The following is a 24,922-nucleotide window of genomic DNA, read 5'->3' on the forward strand; positions in this document are numbered from 1 at the left end:
ACACGGCTTCCACTGCTTCCGATTGGCTGCAGGACACTCCTGCTGCCAATCAGAAGCTGCGCCTTGGTTTTCGAATGTTTCGGAAGTCAAACGGACTTCCGGAACACATTTTGTTTGAAAAACAAGGTACAACTGTATAAAACATTTGGGAGATATCTGAAGGCAGCCCTGTACAGGGAAGTTTTTTAAAATGTTTAATGTTTTATTATGTTTTTATATCTGTTGGAAGCTGCCCAGAGTGGCTGGGGCAACCCACTCAGATGGATGGAATATTATTATTATTATTATTATTATTATTAATATTATTATTATTATTATTATTATTATTATTATTGAATAGGGCATCCCTATTTTTACTGGAGAAATGTTGTAGGGTATGTCAATGTGGGTCATGTCCATAGCACACATTTAAAGCGCATAACTTCTCCTAAGGAATCCCGAGAACTGTTGTTTGTTAAGTGTGCTGGGAATTATCGCTCTTTGACAGGCAAACTAGGGTTCCCAGGATTATTTGTGGAAAATCATATGCTTTAAATATATGGTGTGGGTGTGACCTAGGGATCATCTATGTGCAAACACATACTCTTCCAGTGAGCTAAGGACCCTCCCATCGATATTCCCCCATTTCAACGTGAGGTGAACAATTTACTTTGGAGCAGAGTCCTTCAATAGCAGAAATTGTTCTTTTTCCAAGGGAATTAACTGGTGGTTGAAAGTGGCTTTGTTCTCTTGGTGTCCGTGGGGCTAAATCAGCCGCCGTGGTAAATTGCCCTTATGTTAAGGCCGGTTTTGCTTTACTGGAACCAATGGTAGCAATGTGAAGTAGCTTCTCTTCTCGCTGTAATGAACTAGATGATAAAAAAATGAAATCACTGCAGTGGAACCAATAAAACCCTTTGCTTCAATACCGATTTCAGGCAAAACTAGACATTTTACTTATTATCGCATTAATATGCCACCTTTTCTCCAAGAAACTCAAGGTGGTGTTCATAGCTCTCCCTCTCTTCATATCATCTTCACAACTACTCTGTGAGGGAGATTAGGCTGGGAGCGAGTGACTTAGTTAGCTTTATGGCTGAGGGAAGATTTGAAACACTGGTTTCCCAGGTTCTTATTAAACCTGGCACGGTTTTGTGGGTTTGTGTGGGTTTTGCTGCCTGTCCGGCAGCGTGTGAACTGGTTTGGACTGTGCTCTTGGAAGAAGAAGGCCTTTAACTCTTTACGCTGCCACGGTCCTAATCTAACTGGGTGGGTATGTGGTTCCACACCTGATGTTTGTTTCCATCAGCAGCACTCCTGTCAAATTCCTTGGAAATAGGACACAGTGCCCTCCAGGATAACACAGTCTGGGTCTGAAGTGTGTCTTGAGGGAGGGGGTGATGGAAGTGGCAGCCCCAAGTGGGGTCTTCTTCCCCAATACAGCTTTGGGATTGTGCCCCACAGAGTGTCCACGAAACAGTCTTCTCAAAAGCAGCACATCATTCTAAATTTTGTTTTGCATTCTGCGCCTGGTTCCTTCTGGGCAGACTTCCTCAACCTCGGCCCTCCAGATGTTTTGGGACTACAACTCCCATCATCCCTGACCACTGGTCCTGTTAGCTAGGGATCATGGGAGTTGTAGGCCAAAATCCTGAGGTTGAGGAAGCCTGTTTTTGGGATTCCGATGCTAACCATGTGAGTTGTGCAAACCCTTTCAGGTTTCTAAAGATATATGCAGGTTCAATCCTTCCAACCCTACAATTCTATGATTACCGTTGCTGCATCTGCTAGGCTCGTCTGCCTGGGAGTTGCTGTCATGGTATTTCTTCTAACTTCCCATGGGTTACTGAGGTCCAGGCGTTCTAGAGCAGTCTTCTGCTGCCCTGCCTTAGATATATGTGGAGGGCTCATGAGGAGGGAGATCAGAAAGAGACTGACTCTTGGGGATATATCACCTAATTAGGACTAATACCTACCAGCTCCTTTGAATTTACCACTTTCTGAAATGTTCCCTCATGAAAATAAACACTGGTATTATTTTTGGGCTGTTTGTAACCTGCCTCAGCAACACGTTGAAGGGCAAGGTAAAATAAGAAACACTGATTTATTTCATAAAATGTATACACCGTTTGACTGTAAAAAATAAAACCTCAAAGCAGTTTACAAAAAAGAGAGAACAATAAAATCAATATACGGAGGGAACCAGTTTTGCCACCCCTATATGTGTAGCCTGCCCTCCGCCCAAGGGTCTCAGGGCAGCACACAGTAAAAATTAAAGTACCGTATTTTTTGCTCTATAAGACTCACTTTTTCCCTCCTAAAAAAGTAAGGGGAAATGTGTGTGCGTCTTATGGAGCGAATGCAGGCTGCGCAGCTATCCCAGAAGCCAGAACAGCAAGAGGGATTGCTGCTTTCACTGCTCAGCGATCCCTCTTGCTGTTCTGGCTTCTGAGATTCAGAATATTTTTTTCTTGTTTTCCTCCTCCAAAAACTTGGTGCGTCTTTTGGTCTGGTGTGTCTTATAGAGCGAAAAATACGGTAATAATTAACCATAAAAATAAGCCACGCAGTATTGCAAAATTTATAACAATCACAGATAAATCAGACAGCAGAAGCAAATGATCACCATGTATTTCACCCCTCCTCAAAAGGTCTAGGCAAACCGGTGCATCTTTAAGAAAGCATGCAAAAAAAGAATCAGGTTGTCCATTTGGTCATTGTCCATTTAGTCAACACACTCCTGAGAGTGATGGCCACCAAGCTGGATTAGTCAAATTCGTGCACAGTAAGGCTATCAACGGCTACTAAACCTGATGGCTACGTTCTGCTCCCACTGTCGCAGACAGTATGCCTCTAAATGCCAGGTGTTGTGCTAAGTGTTTCCTTAAGGCTCAGGTTGTGACCACCACCAATCAAATTGCAAGGGGAAAGTGGCTACTTACCTGGTGGAAAGCAATGTGGGAACCAGATGCTAAACCACCGCATAGCTGGCATCTGGATGGCTCCAGACTCCCCACTCCTGTGATAGATAGAGGTGTATATGGTGATGAATGGTGCAGAGGAAGAATAGTGGGAGAAGGCACCTCCTTGTCCCTCAATCCCTGAACTCAGGGCTTAGCCACACTTACGCTTGGCTGTTGCTCACCGCTGCTCCCCACCTGACTCAGGGGAAACTGCTCTTTAGCGCTCAATTGGAGCAAACAGCAATTTTGATTTTCTCTGGATTGACGTTTGCTCCAATTTAGCACTAAAGATTGAGTTTTCCCTGGGAAAGGAGCGGAGCAAGGAGGAAACTGCTTGGACCCTTGCCTTGTGGGCACAGGACAAGTGGAAATGCTCACCAAATCAAATTGCCCAGCAATGGCAGCGGTCAAGGTAAAGATAAAGGGACCACTGACCATTAGGTCCAGTCGTGGCCGACTCGGGGGTTGCGGCGTTCATCTCGCTTTATTGGCCGAGGGAGCTGGCATACAGCTTCTGGGTCATGTGGCCAGCATGTCTAAGCCGCTTCTGGCGAACCAGAGCAGCACATGGAAACGCCGTTTACCTTCCCGCTGGAGTGGTACCTATTTATCTACTTGCAGTTTGATGTGCTTTCGAACTGCTAGGTTGGCAGGAGCGGGGATTCGAACCGCCAACTTTCTGATCGGCAAGTCCTAGGCTCTGTGGTTTAACCCTTAGGTAATTTTTAGGTGCCTGTCACTGTTTTGTGGAAGGGATTCAGGTGCATCCCGTAAAATTTAGGCTTGTGCAATTGAAGCGGATTAAAGTGTTCTGCCTTCTCCTGTAGTGTGCATGGATTGACTGGCTGGAGGCACCTAGAACAACTTCCCTGATCTGACTGTCCCATGAAAACCTTGCTTTCTTCTCACGCACTCTGTGGTCTGAGTTGTATAGGCAGATAATGGTCGTTGGCCCTGTATTTGGGGCCTAGGTTTGACTAGGGAGCCACCGCCATTTTTATCCCTTTCATCTCCTATGATTATGTGATTCTGATGAAGGAAGGAAGCCTCTTTGAACTCACTGGGATTTACTTCAAAGGGGACATGCTTGGAGGATGGGTCAGGAAATCTGATTGAAACTCACTAGATGGTTGAGGTAAACATAGTCCTGGGAATCTGGGCTGCTACAAAGTGATGGTAGAGGAAGGGGGTAATTTGGAGAAGAAAGGAGTACACGCAGAGACCCCGCCTTGTGGGAATCCCTTGCAGTGACCACAGTGTTTGGAGACAGACAGTCAGGTGGTGCATCCATAGCAGTGACCAGAAGAGGAATGACCGCTGGGAGGAGCACAGAGAGAAGAAATGCCATTGCGCATCTGCAGCCGTAGCATCAGTAGTAAAGGTAAAGGTAAAGGTAAAGGGACCCCCTGACCATTAGGTCCAGTCGTGGCCGACTCTGGGGTTGTGGCTCTCATCTCGCTTTATTGGCTGAGGGAGCCGGCGTACAGCTTCCGGGTCATGTGGCCAGCAGGACTAAGCCGCTTCTGGTGAACCAGAGCAGCGTACGGAAACGCCGTTTACCTTCCTGCCGGAGCGGTACCTATTTATCTACTTGCACTTTGACGTGCTTTCAAACTGCTAGGTTGGCAGGAGCAGGGACCGAGCAACGGGAGCTCACCCCGTTGTGGGGATTCGAACCGCCGACCTTCTGATTGGCAAGCCTTGTGGGTTTAACCCACAGTGCCACCCGCGTCCCTTACCATCAGTAGAGCTGGGTGATGAATCAAGAAATTCAGATCACTATAACGGTTTCAGACTTTTCCAGCTGCCGGTACATCGCAGCTCCCCAGCCGCCACCAGCACAGTGCGCCTCACTCCCATCTCCCTGCCTGCCTGCGTTGTGCTGGCGCTGGCCGGGGACCTGTGGTGTATCAGCAGCTTGAAAAGTCCACCTGTGCGAAGGCTGCGCACCTGCTGCCTCTCAGCTGATCTTAGTGCGAGGTGGGGGCTTCCTTAAACTGCTCCGCTGAGGGTCTGCACGCCCCCCAGCTGAGTGGTTTAAGGAAGCCTCTCACCTCCGGCTCCTGAGAGCCAGAGTGTGGGGCTTGATCAGCTGAGAGGTGGTGGACATGCAGCCTTCGCAGGATGGGCAGGCGGACTCTTCCTCTCAGTTGGTCACTCCTGGAGTGACTGACGACTGGCAGGAACAGGTTGCTCGGCCGCACGACTGCCTCCGCCTTCTCCCCATCCCTCTGGCTTCTGGTTTAAGAAAGCACACACCCCTTCTGGCTCGTGTGTGCCAGATTTTTTTGTGGGGCAGCAACAGTGGGGCATGCGAAGCTGCCCGCCCCTCAGTTCACCCAGTCTGACTTGCTCAGGCGAGTCAGAGCAGTATGGGGTTGGGAACGTATCTCACCTGCTGCTTCTTTCCTTAAAGTGGCGAAGAAGAGGCCAAGATACATTTCCGACATTGTGATATATCAGCAAATCACGGTGTTTAGCTGCTGGTGTTTAGCGCGGGTGGCGCTGTGGGTTAAACCACTTTGCCACTTGGGATTGCCGATCAGAAGGTCAGCGGTTCGAATCCCTGCAACAGGGTGAGCTCCCGTTGCTCGGTCCCGGCTCCTGCCAACCTAGCAGTTTGAAAGCACGCAGTGCAAGTAGATAAATAGGTACCGCTCCGGCGGGAAGGTAAACAGCATTTCTGTGCACTGCTCTGGTTTCGCCAGAAGCAGCTTAGTCATGCTGACCACATGACCCGGAAAAAACTGTCTGCGGAAGCAGACAAACTCCGGCTCCCTCGGCCTGTAAAGCGAGATGAGCGGCGCAACCTCAGAGTCGTTCGCGACTGGACTTAATTGTCAGGGGTCCCTTTACCTTTACCTTTATGACACAATGTTAACAACCAGGTATCACCCGGCCCTAACAGCCAGACACCTTCATTTGCCCCGGCCGCAACAAAACATGTCTGTCTGGGATCAGTCTCTATAGTCAGAGCAGGTGCTTTAACCTTCTAACAGTTTGACTTCATCCACAAAGACACACTCCTCCATGGTCTGCCAAGATGGATGCCAACCTGGGCATATGGCCATCCTGTCTGGGGCTGATGAAAGTTGAAGTTGAACACCATCTGGAAGGCCATGGATTCCCCATCCTTTGATGTTGTCCACTGGATCTTTCCACATTTCAGTATATATCTATTACACAGGAGCACAGCTCTTATATATCTGCCTACATAGTTTTTTCTCTTTTGTCCAGAGTGTTCAGCAGTTGATGGTGGCTACAACATCACCCAGATTTAACTGTTCCAAAGAGATTTCCAGCAGAGTAGTCTGTTGTTAAGCTGGCGTTTCTCCTATGGAGGTACACATTATGCATTTAAAGCACATGACTTTCCCCAAAGAATCCTAGGAACTGTAGCTTGGTGCTGGGAATTATAGTTCTGTGAGGGGTTAAACTGCAGTTTCCATGATTCTTTGGGAAAAGTCACGTGCTTTAAATGTTTGGGATGCACAAAGCCAAACACTCCTTTATGGGGATTAATAAAATCAGTGCCTACAAACATAAAAATATATATAGAAAAAGTAAAGAGAGACCTGCCATTTACACTGTCTCTTGAGAAAAGAAGCAGAATGACTTTTTAAAAAGCAAAGAAGCAATTAACCTGTGAAACTCCTTGTTACAGGGTTTTGTGACATATAAAATAGTGTACCAAAGAGACCACTAAAGGCATGGAATATAGGACGATAAGGAACTCTTGACCAAAAATGTGAAGAGACAGAAAGCTGTTCTCAAAGATCTGATTTCTGCAAATGGCAGCAAGCAAAGGGAGGAGCAGATCTCTCCCTAAATGTTAACAGTCCATCGAGTGTGATGGATTGTTTGGTCCATCCCTACGAGAAACCCATCCTGTTGTTCTTCTGAAGTGAATTGGAACAGTTGAGCACTGCATAATCATCTCAGTGTGGATCCAAAGAATGCTTTATTTTTCTCAAATAGCAGCCTCTCTCGGCTGCATGGCAAACTGTTTTTGAAATGAAGGGGGAGTTTCGAAAACAATTCGTGATATGGCACGATGGCCAGCTGTTCAAAGGAAAAGGAGAAAAATAAATTCTGCTGGGGTAGCACAAGGCCCTCGTGTCAACTTAAGCTGCTCTCTGGCTCCTGACCTGTGTCATGAATACATTCATATGAATCGTCCGATTTCTCTGCATTTGAGATGTTGCTCTATCTGTGTTGATGGGCAGCTGAAATTGGGAACTCTGTGTCTGATGTGATGTAAAAATCCTGTCTGTTGTGTTGTGTTCTGAATGCCACAGTCATAGGCAGCGGATCACTTGATTTTGCAAGGTACTGAATGATCAACAGATCCACACATAGGACCCAGTCTTATGTCTTTATGTGGTGCAGTTCTGCAGTGATAAGTTTTTTTGTCTTTTTAAGTCCAAACAAGTAGTGACTGGCCATTTCCCCCCTTTTCTCAGGGCATCTTCTTGTTGTTCACCTTCCTTTTGATTTCTTGAGATGGAGAGCTCCAGGCTGTTTAGGAGGTCAGAGGTCAGAGCGCAGGTGTGAGTCTATTCTCCTCACCCCACACCCCATCCTATAGACACCTCCCTTTGATCTCTCTCACAAATTTCCCAGCACAAAGAGTCGAAGGAATTCCCCAGGGAGCAATGGCACCATCCCTTCTTGCCAAGATTTTAGAAGTGGGTTTCTCAACTCACGGGTCACAGACCAAAAATGAGTCAACAGGATGTGAAAAAGGACAATGCTTGTTGTGTTTTGTTTTCCCCAATTCCTTGGCTGTGAGAATTCGGCTGGGTTTTCTACGCGGTACCTGACTCCAGAAAAACAAAGATCAGCATTAAGTGGTCTAGATTCCAGCACAATTTGATGACACTTGAATTAAGTTTCATTCAGGGCAATATACTTAAGTAACATCGTCTCAAGGAAAGCTACGGTAGAAATTTTTGCGAGGGTTGGCCCCAGTCTTTAGGCTGAGTGACACAGCCTGCCACAGATGGTGGATTTTGGGGGAAGCATTAAAGACCAGCACGTTTTTTATGGGGGGTACTATTATTTACAGTAATCATATTCATGTTTACTCACGACTACGTTCCACTGAACTTCCAATTACTGTATAGGGAGCCGTGGTGTTTTTTATTACATTTTACTGCCACTGGAGGGGGCACCATATGACTTCTGGCTCACCAAACTTTCTTGGGCTTGCCTCTCTCTGAGGACCAAGCAACACTCTCTCAAATTGGACTCCAAACAACGAGGAAAAGCACACGTGCCCTTTTTAAAATGAGAAAAGCTCCTCGTTTCAAGTGTGGATTGTGACCTCATGAGATGGTTGGGTTTTGAACCGTTCCCAAGGAATTTTGGTTACAATCTCAGAACTGGACACAGAGACTTATTTAATACCTAGACAGAGTCCCTACCGCGAGCCAGGAGGAAAGAAGGATATAGGTAGCATGTGAAGTAACCCCTGTCAGTGTAGAGAATACAGTCGTACCTTGGTTGTTGAACACCTTGGTACTCGTCTGTTTTGGCTCCCGAACGTCACAAAGCCGGAAGTGACTGTTCCGGTTTGTGAATGTTCTTTGGAAGCCGAACGTCTGGCGGGGCTGCCGCGCCTTTGTTTCCGAACATTTTGGAAGTCGAACGGACTTGGCTTCCTTTCGAATGGCTTCCATTCGACTTCCGAGGTACCACTGTACAGTGGTACCTCGGGTTACATACGCTTCAGGTTACATACACTTCAGGTTACAGACTCCACTAACCCAGAAATAGTGCTTCAGGTTAAGAACTTTGCTTCAGGATGAGAACAGAAATCGTGCTCCGGCAGCACGGCAGCAGCAGGAGGCCCCATTAGCTAAAGTGGTGCTTCAGGTTAAGAACAATTTCAGGTTAAGTACAGACCTCCGGAACGAATTAAGTACTTAACCTGAGGTACCACTGTACTGAGTTAGGTGGACCTAATGATCTGATTCAACATAAGGCAGCTTCTTATGAAAACCTAAGTGGTTTGGCTTTGGTACTCAAAATGGCTGGAACCTGGTCAAGAAGAATATGAGTCCTTCTGTACATTATATCAAGTTTCACCACATTCTGTTTCAAAGCACAGTACAGAGAACATCCTGTGAGGAGACTAGACAATGCAGTCTCCTCATACTAAAACTGCAGCTCTGAGGGAGGATCTGTGTTAGACAACTTGCCAGAAAAAAGGCGTGACATAAATATTGCAGTAAAGTTGCAAATCTATGGCAGGGATAGACAACGCGGTGCCCTCCAGATGTGTTGGAATATAACCCCCATTATGCTTGACCGATGGCTGGGGTTGATGCGCTTTAAAGCCCACAATTTCTGGCCTTTGGCCTAAGGCTTTTCTATATAAGAGCTTGCAAGCTTGAAAGTTCATTGGCTCAAGGGAGAAAAGTGGCAAAGGATAAGGACCATAGCTCTAAGAACAGACTACATTTTTTGCATGTAAAAGCCCCAGGTTCAATCCTGAACTTCTCCCAGTTAAAAAGAATGGGAAAGACCTCTGCAGAAGAGACGCAGCAAATCAGGATAAAAGAAGGGCATTTTTTCAGCCGAAACTCCATGGAACTCATTGGGCGCCATTTGCATTCTAAGAGAATGAGAGAGGTGTTCATGGTGAGTTACCACGCTTCTTTTTCTAGAAAAATAACATGGGGTAAATGGTACAAGGGGAGATGGAACAATGGTCTGCCTCTTAAGACAGCGCCTTTTATCTAGGACCTGTAAAAAGGAGGTCTGTGTAGCAGGCTGTGCTGCCTTTCCCGTTCCTCTGATCAATGATGATGATGATGATGATGATGATAATTTATACCCCACCCATCTGGCTGGGTTTCCCCAGCCACTCTGGGCAGCTCCCAACAAAATTAATGATGATGATGATAATGAAGGGATAAAACATCAGACATGAAAAACTTCCCTAAACAGGGCTGCCTTCAGATGTCTTCTAAAAGTCAGACAGTTGTTTATTTCTTTGACATCTGATGGGAGGGCGTTCCACAGGGTGGGCGTCACTACCGAGAAGGCCCTCTGCCTGGTTCCCTGTAACGTCGCTTCTTGCAGTGAGGGAACTGCCAGAAGGCCCTCAGAGCTGGACCTCAGTGTCTGGGCTGGACGATGGGGGTGGAGACACTCCTTCAGGTGTACTTTAGGGTTTTAAAGGTCTACTGCCTGGACCAAGGATGGGGTGTGTGAGAGACAGATCTGCTCTGTTGCTGTGTGGCTTGAATATGCCAAATTATACCTGAGCCTCATCAAAGGCTCTCTGAGGAAAGGTTTGCTTGCACTGGAAGTTACCTAATTCTACCTGCTTTGGATGAGTTGTGCTTTAGAAGGCGGCCTATTCTATTTTAAAAATAAAACAATAGTATGATTTGGGTTCCTTTGGCTGAACTGAATATCTGCCTTTGGTTGTCTGCATCTGCTCTGTGTTGTTCTTCCTTATGTTCATATGGGGTATAGATCCCCCCTTTGTTTCTTTATAATCTTTCAGAGGACATGTGCCTCTTGTGCGGCTTGCAATACAACTAGCATCTCAGTGCCAAATTCTTGCTGCGGAAGCAACTGGGCTTCTCTCCCCACCCCATCAGGTGGAAAATAGATTCACCTGGGCATATATATAAAGTCCTGATTAGTTCAGTAAGATTTACTCCCTTGTAGGTGTGTAGAAAGGGACGCGGGTGGCACTGTGGGTTACACCACAGAGCCTAGGGCTTGCCAATCAGAAGGTCGGCGGTTCGAATCCCCACGACGGGGTGAGCTCCCGTTGTTTGGGCCTTCTCCTGCCAACCTAGCAGTTCGAAAGCACGTCAAAGTGCAAGTAGATAAATAGGTACCGCTCCGGCGGGAAGGTAAACGGTGTTTCCGTGCGCTGCTCTGGTTTGCCAGAAGCGGCTTAGTCATGCTGGCCACATGACCCGGAAGCTGTACGCTGGCTCCCTCGGCCTATAGAACGAGATGAGCGTGCAACCCCAGAGTCGGTCATGACTGGATCTAATGGTCAGGGGTCCCTTTACCCTTTAACCTTTTTAGGTGTGTAGAAGTTGCCTTTTAACTTACACTGTTGGAAGAAAGACTAGTAAAGTAGTAAAGTTTGTGCTTTTCTTTGGAAATCGGGCATTGGCATATGGGTCCAATTTGTTTTAGCTTAAATGGAAGGGGTCAAGAGGGAAGGGTTTGGCCCACTGATACCCAGGAGTCCCTGGAAACCTGAGGCTGGCTCTGCATGCTTCTCTATGTGAAGCGTTTGGAGATTTTGTTGGACACCTGTCAAAACGTCATAAAATCATTGAATTGTACAGCTGGAAGGGAACCCAAGGGTCATCTAGTCCAGTCCCCTGCATTACAGGAATTCTGCCCACAGCCCTCCCAGGGTGGACTTGAACCACCAGCCTTCTTAACAACCAGACACACTGGCCCATTGCGCCACAGAAGGGCACATCGTTATAACATGGATCCATTGTTCGAAATTCCCATTGTTCTAGGCACATTTTGCAATGGGGAATTTCATTAGCATGAGCAGTTTCTGAGCTCTGGGCTCAGTACTGTGGCTAAGATTTTAGATTAAAACTGCAGAGTGGAAGGAAACGAGGACCTTTTTCTGCCTCCCCACTTCCAGCTGCTCTCTGAAGACTTGAGAAGAGACCCTCTTAAGACTATTAGGGGAGTGGGCAAAGGAAAGACTAGACCATGTGAAAAATAAACATAATATTTTAGCTGCAGTTCATTTGTTTTCAGCTTTGTATTCTTGTTATTAAAAAAGCGTGCCTAGACATTCCGTTGTTACGCCCATAACCCAGGCTTAAGGTGCCATTTCCCTCCTTGCTTTCATATCTAACACTGCACGGATCCTATCTGAGTCAGGTGAGCCACAAAGTGTAAGTGGCCATATTTATTTTGGGTAAGTTCCCTGTCTGAAAGGCCCTTGCTGATTCAGTCAGTAGGAAGAGGTTGTATCTTCCAATATCCTTCTGTTTGTTGATTGGAAATACAGTGGTACCTCGGGTTACAGATGCTTCAGGTTACAAACGCTTCAGGTTACAGACTCTGCTAACCCAGAAATAGTACCTTGGGTTAAGAGCTTTACCTCAGGATGAGAACAGAAACCGTGTGGCAGCAGCAGGAGGCCCCAGGTTAAGGACAGTTGCTTCAGGTTAAGAACAGTTTCAGGTTAAGAACGGACCTCCAGAATGAATTAAGTTCTTAACCCGAGGTACCACTGTAGTGCTGGGAATTCTCTGTCGGAGATCTTTAGGCTCACCCCTGCTACAGAACGATTGTTCCTAAAGGAGACAAAGTGATAGTGGAACCACTTATCTGTAATGCAGACAAAGTGACAGATGGTTCCTTGTGTTCTAGGCAAGAAATGAACTAGACCAGAGGTCACCATTGTGGTGCCCATGGGTGTAATAGTGCCCTTGAGGTCTTCCCTTGGCACCCACAAAGGCTCTGAGACCCCCTCTCACTGCCCTTGCCCTTTTCTCCCTTAAAAGGGGCATAGAACTGAAGGAGGAAGTTGGAAGAGTGACCCGCTTTCCCACTTCCTCCTTCACGTCTATGTGCTTTTTGAGGCTCGGGTTAATTCTCTTGGATCCGACTTTTACCTAGCTCCCTTGGAAAAGCAAAGCAGATTCCCACATTGTTAAGTTGTGGGTGAACATATCAGACGACACAGCGATTCTTCAAACAGCTCTTCTTTATTCAGATGCCAGAACAGAACTGAATTGAGGAGCTCAGTCAGCCTGCTTATATAGAGCTCCAGAACAATGTAACTGTTGCCATTTTCTAAAACTATCCAATCACTGAACGTCACTTTCGATCCTTCATTTGCATACAAACTATCCAATCACTGAACATCACTTTCGATCCTTCATTTGCATAACTATCTACAGTATCCCCCTGCTGGCCCAGGGTGAGAACTTCAGTACATAACACACATAGATAAGATAAGATAAACTTTATTCTCATTAGCCAACAGCCATAGCAACATAAAACAAGCAATATATACAAATAAAATATATAAAATATATACAGATAAAAAAAGACATCAGTGGGTAAAAAGGGCAATCAAATGGCCAAGATTATCGTTCAGATAGTGGCCCTTAATCTCATTGCACCCTCGATAAACCTAGCAACCTTTGCTGTTGTCTGATCATTTTGGTCTGATAAAAGAAAGAACAATGTGGCCTCAGATGGGTGGCCTGGGATGGTAAGTATGAGTGGGTTAGTGATCTCATTCCTCAGATCTTTATAAAGCGGACAGGACAGGAGAACATGAGCCACTGTTTCCAGATTGCCATCTCCACAGGGGCAGAGTCGTTCCTCAGTTGGAATCTTTTGGCATCTGCCCTCAAGTACGGCAGAGGGCATCACATCCAATCTGGCCAGTGTGAAGGCACGTCTGTATTTTGGGATAGTTAATTTATACAAATATGGTGCCAGGAAATCAATATTTTCACTCTTTCTCTTATGGGGAGAGAAGTAACAAGAGGGGATGTGACCTGTGGCACTTTCCCCCCAAATCCAGTTGTGCCGATGAGCCTTAAATCTTGGGCGAGCCCTGGACCAAACTCTTCATGCCATCCTAGTGTGCCCAAGTGCCTTCATATTTTGTGAGTAACTGGGAGTCCTGGCGTTTCTCGCTTTTCCTAGGGCTGAAAGGGGAGGCAGTGGTGCTTCCTTGCTTGGCACCTTGCCCAGCCCAGTAGCCAGTAAGATGTGATAGCCAACCTTCCCCAAAGCCATTTTGGCCTACCTCCGGCCCCATTGGCTTGCCTGTGATCCGAAGGGGCTTCTGTTTTTTGCTGCAGAAGCCAGCAAGAATCTCCAGTCTGTTTGAACAGGCCACATTTGGCTCGGGAGAAGCAGATTTCGGGAGTGTAAGGCTAGGAATGTTTGCAGAGAATCCCAAGACGACGACAACAACGCCGGCAAATTAAAACGGCGCTGCCAAAATTGTGGGACACCAGACCTGTGTGAATAAGCCTGGCACTGAATGTCCCAGGAGAGTCTGTAGCCAGCAGGACTCTATTGATCTTGTCTGTGGTGAAAGCAAATGGATGCTAATGCCTCCCCACTCCAAGAAAGGTCCTGTCTCCATTTGCTGGTGATCTCGAGTCTGGGATGGGCTTGCTGTCTCCTCTCTTGGTTTTCTCAGAGTCCAGGAATGTCTCCAGGACACTGCAGAAAACCCACAAGCTGAAACCAACGAGCAAAAGTGAACATGACCTTGTTAGAAATGTAGCTGGTTCTACAGCTATGGGATTTGAAAGAAGGGCATAGCGATGCGGAGGCTGTTGCCAGGGAGCACATCACTCGTTCCGACTCCTCCCAATCATGCCTTCATTGGATCAGGAGGGCAATCAGTGTTCATTGATTTATTCGTCATTTAAATGCTACTTTCTCTGCCACGATGGTGGTGCGAAAATCAGGGCCTCCTGTGCCTTCAGGGTACGGTTTGTAGGCACTTGAGGCTATTGCCCACTGGATAAGAAACCAACTGGATAGCTCAGTTGGTTAGGGGATGGTGCTGATAAAGCCAAGGTTGCAGGTTTGATCCCCATATGGGACAGCTGCATATTCCTGCATTGCAGGGGGTTGGTCTAGATGACCCTCAGAGTCCCTTCCAACTCTACAATTCTGTGATTTATGATTCTATGAAACAAGCCTTGCTGAAGCTTGGCAGGTCTTGGCCCGGTCAATGCTTGGATGGGCGACCACCTGGGTGCTGTGTTTATGCTGCCTTGGGCTCTGTGATGGAAGGAATGTCAAATATAAATGCAAGAAAAATGTTTAATAAATAAATAAAACATCAAAATCAATCACCAGGGACACTTTTTACAGTTTAAAATTGGTATCAAAATAAACACAGCCCAAAAGACTCCAGCAGAAATCCTGGCCAACCCCACTACCCAAACAGTTCCAATAGTCCTTAGCCAACATGCAGCTCCTTCTGAAAAGTCATGTGACCAGCTTGTGTCAAAAAGCCAGTAGAGACGTAGCCAAAATCGCTTCCGTTGGCACTGGATTCTGCAAAGTAGGTGCTGCTACAGAGAAAGCCTCGCTCCCTAGCGGAGATGGGGGATCTGTATCCCTCCAGACGTTCTTGGTCTCCAGCTTGCATCAGACAACATGGCAAATAGCCAGGGGTGATGGGATTTGGAGTTCACCAACATCTGAAGAGCCATAGTCTCCTGATCCCTATGGAAGTATCAAGTTCCCAAAGAGGTCCCAAAGAATGAGCAGATTTATACTGCTGTCCAACTCTGGTCAAAGACAAGAGGAACCTATGACTTTCCAGATTTTGTCAGACTATAACTCCCATCATCCTTGATCACTGGTGATGCTGGCTTGGGCTCATGAAGACCAGCAACGCCTGCAGGGCCACAGGTTCCCTGCTTCTGCAATTTCAGCCAAAGCGATTTCAGTCCCCAAACCCTCCTCTGAACTCTGAGGCTGTTTCAAATCGAGTGTTGAATGTGCATTGTTTGTTGACTTGATAATGTCAGTGTATATTTTATTGCTGTGGTTTATCGAAACATTTTGTGAACCGCTCTGGGACTTCTGGCACGGAAATTTCATAAATGAAAACGCACTACAATAAATGCTCAGAGAGAGGCAACACCAGAAGATGTGGACTATGAACAACAAAAGAAGGCTGTTGCCTTTGTGTCTTGCTTGTAAGCTTCTCAGAAGTATATGTTGGGAAGAGAAAGCTAGACAAACCTTTGGTTTGTTCAAGAAGGCCTTTTCTAGTGTTCTTAACACTCAGTCAGTTGGGTCAATATATTGGCTTTAAAAGCTGGGAGGTGAATAAGTCATTCCTTCACTCTTCCTTTCACACAAACACCAAGTGATCTACTAAGCCTCTAACCATAGTTTCCCACTTCCACCTGAATCAGGAAAATGTGGGTAGCAGCTTCGGAATAAGCCAGGATATTAATCCAACTTCAAACCAGGGGTCAATACCCTATCTGGTTACAAAGCTTCCTGATACAGTGGTACCTCAGGTTAAGTACTTAATTCATTCCAGAGGTCCGTTCTTAACCTGAAACTGTTCTTAACCTGAAGTACCACTTTAGCTAATGGGGCCTCCTGCTGCTGCCGTGCCGCCGGAGCCCGATTTCTATTCTCATCTTGAAGCAAAGTTCTTAACCTGAAGCACTATTTCTGGGTTAACGGAGTCTGTAACCTGAAGCGTATGTAACCTGAAGCGTATGTAACCTGAGGTACCACTGTATAGATAAACTGGGTTAATGGAAAACTTCTAAGTTTGCTGGCACATGCTGTGAAAGGAAGATCAAGTGGGCTGTGTGTTTGCCTCCCTATTGATTTGCTTCCAGCTTTTCAGAGGACAGGCTGCTCAGTCCAGGTTCAGTTTGAAGAACCCTAAGAAGGGAGCAGTGGTCATCTAGCCCAACCCCCTGCAATGCAGGAACTTTTTGCCCAATGTGGGGCTCAAACACACAACCTTGAGACTAAGAGTCTCATGCTCTACCGACTGAGCCATCTCACTCACCAGCGTTTGGGCTCCTGGACAGTAGGCTGAGCAGGAACACAGTTCACCTGGTCACACCTGGTGAGCTGTATTGCATCTCTACTTAAATTCTATTAATTATTTCTAAATGTGCCTCTTTCTATTTAATTTCTATTAAGTATTTTTAAATGTGCACCTAGACATATAAATTAGATTTTGCACATTTTATACAGATTGTCCTCTTTAGGGGTGATGCGTTTCCTAAATAAGTGGCTATGCTAGGACTGTACTACTGTATCTCCTTTCAGGCTATACCCAGCTTACAATGTAAGCCACATTTATGGGTCCCTACTGAGGCCAAGGGACGCGGGTGGCACTGTGGGTTAAACCACAGAGCCTAGGGCTTGCCGATCAGAAGGTCGGCAGTTCGAATCCCTGTGACGGGGTGAGCTCCCGTTGCTCGGTCCCAGCTCCTGCCAACCTAGCAGTTCGAAAGCACGTCAAAGTGCAAGGAGATAAATAGGTACCACTCCGGCGGGAAGGTAAACAGCGTTTCCGTGCGCTGCTCTGGTTCACCAGAAGCGGCTTAGTCATGCTGGCCACATGACCCGGAAGCTGTATGCCAGCTTCCTCGGCCAATGAAGCGAGATGAGCGCTGCAACACCAGAGTCAGCTACGACTGGACCTAATGGTCAGGGGTCCCTTTCCCTTTCCCTTTACTAAGGCCAAGTCTCACTGCGGTGATAAACTTATCCTTCCCCCTCACATTTATTTTTCACAGGGACAGGCTCATATAGCCCAGGTTTCCCACCTCACTAGGCCTAAGTTACTGAAAGCTGGTCAGCCAGATGGTAGGGCTGTAAAAAGGAATTTGTTGCATTGCCTCTTCTATGCTTGCCAGAATCTGCACCCACATTCTGAACAAGCCAGTCTGGTTGAACAAATTGGCCATTGGGTGATTGAGCAATGGGGTGTTTTGATGAGTACATTATCTGCTTTTCACTAAGTTGTTGCTGCAGTGACCGAGGTCACCTGGCAGACTGCGCTCCACCCTTAGTTGCATTGTCGTTTGAGAACCTTATCTCTAATCCTGGGGTAAACAACTTTCTTTTGGCTGATGGTCAAGTTAGGATTTCTAAGTCAGTGCCATGGGCCCACACTTGACCACACCTCTCTCCCTTCTCCCAGCTGAGCCACCACGGAAAGAGGGAAAGTGTGCACACAAATGTCACTTTTCCAAGGGATCTGGGCAAAAATCAGATCTAGTGAAATGAACCGGAGCTTTGAAAAGCATAGAGATCTGAAAAAGGAAGCAGGAAAGAGTTTACATTTACAGTGTTTACATTTCTTCCATTGAAATCAGTGTGACTTTAAAGAGCATAACACTTTTGGCTAGGTCTTGCTCCTAGCTTTCACAGTTGATTTCTCCTTGTGTTGACCTTGCTCGAAAGATTCACTGACAACCCCTGGTTTTTAATTGGTGTGTGTCTCTGACGCAGGAGGCGGGCTTGAACGATGAAGCCCATCTGCGTTTTGCCTCACCGTAAAACTGCTACCTTTTGACCAAAAGTTTTACAAAGTCCGTTTTGCAAAACAACCCAAAAAGCGCATTTTCCAGCTTATTGTGGGCCCTGTTGACTTGTTATGGTTGGAAAAGACAGCCTACCCTGTCAGCATGACCGGAATCCTCATAAAAACAGCCCCAACTCAGGGAGAAAGAGAGGGAGAAAGGGATGGTATAAACCACAAATAACGAAATATGAAACATAGAAAAACACAGCTTCTAAGATGACAATTTCTCTTCAGGAGCAAACAAATTCCGAGCCAACTACACAACGAGCAGGAATAGAAATTACACTCCGCTGCTCCAGCAGGGTAGGAATCTACTAATTGATTTCAAGGCAAGTCGCTTGCTGGCTTTTGCAATAGAAGGCCTATGACTCATTGCTCATATTTGCTAGGCTGTAGCCCTAGTTCGAAAAGTCCCGAGGCAGTGGAAGAAGTTGCCACTGCAGAGCCTTCTGTCCTGTTCCCTTCCCAGGCTCTGTTGCTCACTGTCCTCCCACAGCTGCCACAGGCATTTAAAGTCCTGTTTGGCTCAGAGGATGGAGGAAAAGTAAACAGTGGGAACCAGGAAGGAATTGTGCAGAAGGCACAGTGATGGCTTCCCACTCAAGGTAAATGCCAGTTCTCTGGATTCCTAGCCCAACCCAGCAGGGCAGGCTGAGATTCTGGCAGGACAGCCTTCGCCAACCTGTTGTCCCTTAGGTGTTGTTGGACTACAACTCCCATCAGCCTCAGCCGTCCTGGCTGATGGGAGTTGTAGTCCAAAACAGCTAGAGGGCACCAAGGTGGTGAAGGTTGTGCTAGGTTAACAATCTTAAAGAAGAGCTAGTGGTTAAGTACTTAATTTCTTTGACTGAAACAAAAATAAAGACTTGGGTTTGTGCTTATTTGAAAGTCCAGGTCATCTCAGACCACAATGGCCTTCCCTTCTAAATGCAGATAGGTAGGGGCTTCCACAATCCATGGTGGTGAATAGTTGACATATTAGATGTGTCTTCGTAGGCTCCAGTGATGAACTCCTTCCATACTAAACAGTCTTTGGTACTGATCCCTGGGGACGCGGGTGGCACTGTGGTCTAAACCACTGAGCCTCTTGGATTTGCCAATCAGAAGGTTGGCAGTTCGAATCCCCATGATGGGGTGAGCTCCCATTGCTCTGTCCTGGCTCCTGCCAACCTAGCAGTTTGAAAGCATACCAGTGCAAGTAGATAAATAGGTACCGCTGCGGCGGGAAGGTAAACGGCGTTTCCGTGCGCTCTGGTTTCCGTCACAGTGTTCCGTTGCGCCAGAAGTGGTTTAGCCATGCTGGCCACATGACCTGGAAAGCTGTCGGTGGACAAATGCCAGCTCCTTCAGCCTGAAAACGAGATGAGCGCCACAACCCCTATAACCGCCTTTGACTGGACTTAACCATCCAGGGGTCCTTGACCTTTTTTTTACTGATTCCTGGCCAGTGGCGTAGCGTGGGGGGTGCAGGGGGGGCCGGCCGCACCGGGCGCAACATCTGGGGGTTAGGGTTAGGGGGCGCAAATCCAAGGGTTAGGGGGCGCAAATCCACGGGTTAGGGGGCGCAAATTACTTGCCTTGCCCCGGGTGCTGACAACCCACGCTACGCCACTGTTCCTGGCTCAAATTCAAGCATTGCTTGTTTAACGTCAGATCACTTGCTTCCCTTGAGCTACACAGACTTCCTTTCCATGGCTTACAAGGCCTTCCATTCCTTCTGGGGCGCCCATGTGTTCTACTTTATAGAGAACAGTCCTCTATTTGAAGGGCTGACAGGGGGACAGTCCTCTATTTTTCTTTCGTTCTTTCTTAACCCTTTACTCTCCAAGCAGTGCACAGTAAGATAAAATAGAGATAAAATCGGCTAAAACTGATCATAACATTGAAAAACTGACTTAAGACAACTGCTGAAGTTTTTTTGAGGCCTTCAGCATTTTTAAGGAGTCCTGTATTTGAATGGCTGTTTGCTTGAAGGCTGTTTCAAAGATATGGAACCCTAAAGAAGGGAGGAGAGCAAAAATGGGATTTTGAAGTTGTCCATCGACAGCCAACTGAGCAGACACAGAGGTCACACCTAGTCAGCCTTTCCCACTAGGATGTTATACAGGTATTCTAGTAATTATTTCTACATTTGACTCTGTGAATATAAATCAGCACATGCAAAATTTATGCAAACATCTCGTTTTGGTGACACAAAACTGGACAATTTAGTTCTTCATTTGACAGCGCAAGGAACTGAGACTCAGTCAGCACCTGACTTGGAAGGGATCTGGCTTCCATTCAGCAGTGCCTGACCAACAGTCTATTAGGGTTCTTCAGGACTGCCGTCACCCAGTTCCTAGGTGCCGATATCCAACAACTGTAGCCTGGATCCAAAAGGGATATTCACACATAGTTCCGATTTGATACCACATTGTGCCACTCAAAAGTTGGCATGTGAAGTTTGGATTTCAAATTTTGTTTTGGATAGTGGCATTTGTTATCTCAAAATGTGAGTGTGTTGTTGTACACTTGTCAATAACATTGTAAAGACCATGAGCTCTTGATTTTTACCTCTCTATGATTCTGGGATTGTCAATCTTGGTGCGCAGTATTTAAAGGCATATGAAGATACACAATATGAGGGCAATAAATATTTCTTGTAAGAAGTGCTGGCAGCCAACAATGGCAGCCCTATGTTAAGTTCTCCCTCTCTCCCTTTGGATGTTTTGCTGTGCTGTCCTGGCCGGGGCTGATGGGAATTGTAGCCCAAAACATCTGAATGACAGCAGATTGGCAAAGGCTGACAAAGTGCAATTTACCTAGTATCCTGACAACCCATTGGTGGCAGCTAATAACATTGAGTTGGGCTAGAGAATCACACAACTTAACAATGTTAGGACACAAGGGATTCGTTCCTACATGTTATTTTTTTATGTTGAAACACTTTGGAATGCCTTGTGCTTGTACTTGTGGATAACACATCTAAATCTTTAAACAAACTCTTAGTAATGTCCCAGAATGTTTATGAACTACGAAAGTGGTGGTGTTGGCCAGTATCCCTGTGGGTCATGACCATCTCCAAAGTACTTTTTGTAAGTTGGAATTGAAAGGTCATCTAGTACAGTGTTCACCAACACTGGGTTCCCAGATGCTATTGGACTACAACTCCCATCATCCCTTACCATTGGTTAAGCTGGCTGGGGATGATGGGAGCTGGAGTCCAAAGCAACATCTGGGAAATCAAGGTTGAAGAACACTTATCTAGTCCAGGCATGTCCAACTCCCAAGAGATTGTGATCTACTCCCACTATAAAAAAACTGGCAGTGATCTACCCAAGATGGTGGCTAACTGCCCAAAGTTGTTGAGTTGTTTTTTTGGGGGGAGAGGCCACAATTTTTTCAATTTCTTGCTGGGGGGGGGGAAGTTATCACTTTCTGTCATCCCACAATCTACCTGCGACACCCCGGTGATCTACCTAGGACAGCCCAATGATCTACCAGTAGATCGCAATCTGCCTGTTGGACATCCCTGATCTAGTCCAAATCATAATAGACACTCCTGCATAAATTAGCCCACACCCTTGCTGCTTTGTGCGAATTATGTGCCACATGGTCAAAGAAGGGTGCAATATGAACTGGGCAATGTATCCCTTCCTGCAAGGAACTGCTTCATAAAAGGAAACTTGAAGGTTCCTTCCTTGGTGTAACTAGACCCAAAACGGTAGTCCTACACAGCAGGCAACTCTGAGACACATCAGAACCCAACTCACCCAACTGAAGCTGCTCCTCTTTTCCTGACATCTTCTGAGGACTGCCTTGGTCACAGCAGTCTCCTGAGCCACTAGGGAACATAGCTATCAACTTACAGATTTGAAAATAAGGGACCAGCAGCTTCAAAAATAAGGGATCAGCAGCCAAAATAAGGGATTTTAGTCAACCAGCAGCCAAATGAAGCCTCAAGTGGTGGTTCCCATAGCGCAGCAACCCGGCAAAGGGGATGCAGCAAGGAAAACCACCATCACCTCTCTGCTGGGAAGCTCTGAGCAAAGGCAACGTGGCCGATTTGATCGGCACAAGGCATGCAAGCTCCACCCCCAAGTTGTTCTTAGACTCCTTATTGGGTGAGCAACACAGCCAAGCAACACAGTTGGAGCCTCCCTCCTCCCTGGCCGGCAGGGAGGGAGGGAGGGAGAGGAGCTGCTTCCTTTGAATCCCGGGAAATTTAAGGGACATCATCCATAAGGGACAGCAGCGGGACATGGCGCTGGGATAAGGGACTGTCCCGCCAAATAAGGGACGCTTGACAGCTATGCTAGGGAAACATCCTTCTTCCCCCAAAGATTGACAGATGGGTGGTGTTGCTATAACTCGCGTGTTTTGTATGCAGGAAGTTCAGTCTCCAGGTGGGTCTGGGAGATAACCCTCTCTGATAGCCTGGATACTGTTGCCATCAGTGTAGACACTACTGGGCTAGCTGGATCAAGGATCTGACATGGTACCTGTGTACCTAATGGAACCCAGAGAAGTGGGCTTCACCATTCAGGTGAATGATGCAGAGGGAGATGGTCCAGCTGATGTATCCTCCACATCTTCCTTTCCAGGTTCTGCCCCCTCATCCTCTACCTCCATCTGCTCTTGTGGCAATAAAAAACCCTTTTTGGGGTGTTTGGAGGGGAGGATGAGTGGAAGGACTAGAATAGGTGGGAGGGGCAGCATTTACCACTCTGCCACTAACACTGAATGTAAAGTCCAGTTCCCCAGTATGTGACCTGGGAAAGCAACCCAATGCAGTTTAAATGGGCCCAATCCAGTTTCAATGTGAAGGAATATATTCCTCTATTTTTGTGCCAGTGCTCAAGTTAACTCCTATCTGGTAAAGGGAGTTCTCATGAATAATAATAATAATAAATAATAAATTTTATTTATACCAAGCCCTCCCCGGCCAGAGCCGGGCTCAGGGCGGCTAACAATAAAAAATACAGTAAAAACATAATGGGGAGGTGGGGGAAACAAAAAAACAAAACCAGTTTAAAATACAGGTTAAAATGCAATTTAAAATACAGCTTCATTTTAAAAGTAGCCCATAGATCACATAAAGGGAGGGAAACAGGCTGAGTCCAAGCCAAAGGCCAGGCGGAACAGCTCTGTCTTGCAGGTCCTGCGGAAAGAAATCAGAAATGAGACAGAGCGTTCCACCAGACTGGAGCCAGTGTTGAAAAGGCCCTGGCCCTGGCTGAGGCTAATCTGACTTCCTTAGGGCCCGGGACTTCTAGGGTGTTGCTATTTATGGACCTTAAGGTCCTCTGTGGGGCATACCAGGAGAGGCAGTCCTGTAGGTAGGGAGATAATGAACTAGTATTATTTTAGGGAAAGGGAAAGGGAAAGGGAAAGGGACCCCTTACCATTAGGTCCAGTCGTGGCCAAATCTGGGGTTGCGGCACCCATCTCGCTTTATTGGCCGAGGGAGCCGGTGTACAGCTTCCGGGTCATGTGGCCAGCATGACTAAGCCGCTTCTGGCGAACCAGAGCAGCGCACAGAAACACCATTTACCTTCCTGCCGGAGCGGTACCTATTTATCTACTTGCACTTTGATGTGCTTTCGAACTGCTAGGTTGACAGGAGCTGGGACCGAGCAACGGGAGCTCACCCCGTCACGGGGATTCGAACTGCCGACCTTCTGATCGGCAAGTCCTAGGCTCTGTGGTTTAACCCACAGCGCCACCCACATCCCAGTATTATTATTTAATTATTTATTAAATTAGGAAGAATATTTCGTCACGGAAATGTTCTAATTCTAGAAGAGGCTTCTCCTCTCTTGCTCATGGAAATGTTTTAAACACAAGCCTTGGTGACGGGATAAAGGGACTCCAAGCAGGGAGGCTCTCTAAGCCAGGGCTGGGTCCCCAAAATGCCAATGAATTCCCCGTTTACTGAGGCCAGCAGGACGAATGATCAAGGATGTTGGGAGTTGGAGTCTGGCCATATCTGGAGGGCCACAGGTTCCCAGCTCCTGCTTTTTAAGCCTTTGAGGGATTAACTGAGAACAGAGCGCATTTGATGTGTTTGATAATAGTAATAATAATAATAATAATAATAATAATAATAATAATAATGTGGTACCGCATGTCGGTCTTGGAAAACTGCTCATGTGAAACACCAGACTGAAAAACATAAAGAGGGCAAATGAAGAGGAAGTTGTTTGTGGGAGGGAAAGATCTTGGTTTAAAATGCCACAACATAATTTAATTAAAAGAAGCCATTAAGCGGGGCAGTGGGGGGAGGGAACCTGGGGAGATTGAAAACAGGAGTTGCTCAGAAGTCACAATAATAATAAGATGTTCAAAAGGAAGATTTAGATGGGTTACGATATAACTTGGCATCCCCCCCCCTTACACACTTACTGTTTGCTAGCACGGAAGTGTGTTTTTGAGCAGAGAGAGAGAGAAAGAGAATAGCTTTGAATAGGACAGTTACTGTTATAGGATTTTGTGCCATTTCCAGCCCCACAAGTTCTGCCGATCTCTGCATTGGCATTAGATGCCTACCTGAAGTAACTTAAATATTATTTATCTAGGCTTGCCAGCTTGCAAACCTGAGATTTCCTTCTCTCCTGCTAAACCTGATGATTAAGCCAGAGACGCCGTGGCCTCAGCTTCTCCTGCGTGTTCCTCTTATCCTTCCCTCTTCCTCCACTTCTTGTGGTCAAAATTGACCATACAACAGCTATTGCCTTGCTTGTTTTCTTGAGTTCCTCTTGTTCTCTGGTGTACAGTGATGACTTTACAAATAATGTCATGTAAATTGCATGGTTGTCTTAGTCTGTTCTCATCATTATCTTGAGCCTTGTTCTGCGTCTGTGAAGTTACACTGAGTTCTTTACTCTGAGAGGTTTTTAAAGCAGATGCATATGATTAATTCCCAAGG

General features: G+C 46.5%; 1 pseudogene across 1 annotated transcript in view; it reads right to left on the minus strand.

Annotated features, from left to right (window-relative positions):
* The window catches only part of LOC308471099 (leucine-rich repeat-containing protein 3 pseudogene), a 226,852-nt pseudogene that overhangs the window by 106,472 nt on the left and 95,458 nt on the right, over positions 1–24,922 (minus strand). Inside the window, exon 3 of the transcript XR_013991575.1 lies at positions 16,132–16,158. The product of XR_013991575.1 is annotated as a leucine-rich repeat-containing protein 3 pseudogene (transcript). The remainder of the gene's footprint in view (positions 1–16,131; positions 16,159–24,922) is intronic.

This window comes from Podarcis pityusensis, assembly GCF_964106645.2.
Source record: "Podarcis pityusensis genome assembly, chromosome: 2".
In the NCBI taxonomy this organism is placed as follows: domain Eukaryota; kingdom Metazoa; phylum Chordata; class Lepidosauria; order Squamata; family Lacertidae; genus Podarcis; species Podarcis pityusensis.